The sequence below is a fragment of the Colobus angolensis genome, unplaced genomic scaffold (assembly GCF_000951035.1).
Source record: "Colobus angolensis palliatus isolate OR3802 unplaced genomic scaffold, Cang.pa_1.0 Scaffold67, whole genome shotgun sequence".
Classification (NCBI taxonomy): Eukaryota; Metazoa; Chordata; class Mammalia; order Primates; family Cercopithecidae; genus Colobus; species Colobus angolensis.
Genome location: NW_012120376.1, coordinates 4,410,921 through 4,414,092, shown reverse-complemented (window position 1 = coordinate 4,414,092; position 3,172 = coordinate 4,410,921). Strand labels below are relative to the sequence as shown.

The following is a 3,172-nucleotide window of genomic DNA, read 5'->3' as shown; positions in this document are numbered from 1 at the left end:
TAGACATTGCAGTCTTTGTTTTTTAAATAAATAATTATTTTAAAAAAAGCAGATAAATGTTTTCCTTTGAGAGGCAATATTAGAATTCATATTAAAACTCAAGAATCCTTAAATGATCAGACCATTAATAACACTCTGTCTTTATGAAAAAGAAATGGTTTCATAGATGGAACCAGGGAGCAGTGCATCAATTTAATGGTGCAAAAATTCTACCACCTTTACAAAAATTATGCATAAGAACTTGGTCTACATTGTCACTTAAGATAGCTCTTATATTTTGTATGATATTTATTTGCTTAGTTTGCTTAACGCCTTTTTACATACTTACATAATTTAATCCTAACAAATTCTCTACAAAAGGTGGAGTGAGAAACATTGTGACAAAATTTTTATAGTCAGAAAAGTAAAGCTTTAAAATATGTATTGAACTTGTAACATATTTAGTAGCAATGTTTCTGCTCTGGTAACCTCCATACCACCAGATTTCATTTTCTCAAGCATTCTTAACTTTATTTTGGAAAAATTGTTGACATATATTGTTAGTATTAAGAAGCAAGTACTTAGAAGCAATTATTATTATAACCTCTACCCATGTGTTACTTATCTCTTAAGAACTTGGATCTATTAAAAAAATAGTTTCTTTTTTCCTCACAATTGCCATGTAAAGTAGGTTAAATAAAGGTGTGGACAAAGTTATCTGAAAAAGAACTTGGAGGACAGACTTTATTCTGGTGAACAGTTTGCAAATTAGAAAGACCACAGTCCTCTGTGTAAAAGGAAGGTGCTTTCTAGAGAACAAAGAGAGGGTTCAGATTTTATAACAAAAGTTTACACCCACGTTTCCAGTCAGATCTGTTTATGCAAATGAAAGATTGACAGTTGTTTAGTTCTGATTGGTCAATAAGCTGAGATCTGATTGGTTGAGGCAGTTAAGCTGTGATTGATTGGTTGGTTCAGGTGAGTGTTGAAAAGTCTCAAAGCTAGAAAGGTACAGTTTTCCAGGGTTTTCAGGCAACTCAAAGAATATATGTAACCTCTACTCACCAAATGGCCACTTGGCTCTATTTTAAATTTAGGCACAGTTGCTACTTGGGATCCATCATGACGGACTGGCTCTTTCAGGTTCACATTTGTTCACCAAGTGATGAACCTCATTTTAGAGTGTGGAGACTGGAACTTAGGGAAGTGATTTGTAACTTTGCTCCAGCTTGAGACTTGGCTTGGAAATAACCCTGAGCCTCCTAAGGCTTGGAATACCAGCATTGACAGCAGTACCTGGGTGCACCTCAGGAGTCTGCTCAAAGAGGTGAGGCTATTAGGTGGTGAACTGCTGATGAGAACCCAGTGCTAACAAGACAGAGGTGATGCATACCATCCCTTTAGACACCAGTTAGCTCAGCCCTGGTATCTAATTCGGTCAAATCCAAGTAAGTATTTTTACATGTATGTTTTCCTAATTAGCTCTTACTCTTCTAGCTGGAGTTCAGAGATAAAAGATATATGCTTAAGATTTCTTCTACCTTGGTAAACTAGGTCTAGTATTTTACCAACACCTAGAGAAGAGATCTGTACAGAATTAAAAAAAAAAAAACCTGACAAAGTAAAACTGATATCAAGATGGGCAGGGTGTTATATTAACCTAGGGTGGAAGGCATGTTTGACAGGAGTAAATATTAAAGAAAGAAGTTAATATGTCATAATTTTAAATTATTTTATTTGAATTTTTATGAAAGTGCTTTCTGTATTTTTAAGGTTTGATCAGTATGAAAGAGAAAGGTACATTATTATATATGGATATATATATAATTTTTCTATGAATATTTTTAAAGAACTCTATCACTAACTCTATCATATGTCTTGCGTGTATTGGGAAAATGGGTAGTTGCAGAGGGTAGGTGGCTTGCTGTGTCCTAATTTGATATTGCAGATATAACCTTGTAAGTTTAGATTTACTAAAATTAAAAAAGTTTAAAATGTAAGGACAGGCACAGGAAAAATCAGTGTGATTCTTATTTTTATTATGAACAATTAGATATTTATGTAAACTAAAATAGTATCTCTAGATTATTTTTGGAGAAAGTGCTGCCACTCCCATGTTTTAAAGACCAATTTTTAATTAATAAATAAATTATTTCTTGCAGTGAGAAAGGAGTTTGGAGACAGAAAGACAGAAGAATTGATATTCCACTCAGAGATGTCAATTTTCAAAGAAATTTCTGCCCATTACGGATGCACCACAAATACTAAAGTCTATGCAATATATATTTTGGAAAGAATGTTTTTTCATGAAACTATAATTTTCATTCATAAGAATATATTTCCTGACTTAGCATTTTATAGACTAGATTAAAATTTTGTTCCCCAAGTAACTGTATGTGTGTGTGTGCATGTGCGTGTGTATGCATTCCTGAGGATTATTCTAAGGCTGAACTCGTTCATAGAAATGGAATTTTTCTGTCTACGCTCACATTTTAAAACAGCTCACACAAGTCAGGCAGAGACTGCCAATACCTTGGTTTCTAATTCTTTTTGCTAGTTCTATTAGAGGGGGCAAGTATAAACTGACTATGGGAAACAGTACACCCTTTCTCATATTCTTTATCAACATACATAAATTGGAAGAAAGAGAAAGAAAGAGAGGGGTACGGAGGGAGGAAAGGAGGGAGAAGAAAGAGAGAGGAGGGGAAGCAGGAAGAGAGGAGAAGGAGAATATACTGGGGGAAAGAGAGGAGAGACAGAACCTTTCCACTAAAGTTAGCATCTGAGAGAGAGGCCCACGGAATTGATTTTTTTTTTTTTTTTAATCCCTTTGGCAAACCAGCATTTGGTCCTTGCTTTGGTTATCCTGAGGCAGTGCTTTTTTTACCTGAGCTAGCTGACCATCTCAGCTGTGACAATTTAAAATTAGGCCACTATTTATAATTCAAGCTATGTGTAAACAAAACAAAACACAATATATCCAATGAAGGAGGTTGCTTGGTTTGTTTTTTTAAAGGTAGGGGCATTTTGTAAATCAGACAGAGATAGCTTTCTTGAATAAAATGACATTTTTAGTTATTTCTTTGTCTTGAACTTTCTCCCGAGGCATCTTTTGGCTGGCTCACTAGTCAAGAGGAACTGAAGAGGAATTGAAGGAATTCTAAACATCCCCAAAGCCTCTAGTGATTCTCCA

The 3,172-nt window shown here is 34.7% G+C and overlaps 1 long non-coding RNA gene across 1 annotated transcript; it reads left to right on the top strand.

Annotated features, from left to right (window-relative positions):
* The first annotated feature begins 988 nt into the window (after window positions 1–988).
* Window positions 989–2,365, top strand: LOC105500470. The gene is made up of 2 exons (XR_001000033.1): window positions 989–1,306; window positions 2,142–2,365. It is a non-coding gene; the product is annotated as an uncharacterized LOC105500470 (long non-coding RNA).
* Window positions 2,366–3,172: the final 807 nt, after the last annotated feature.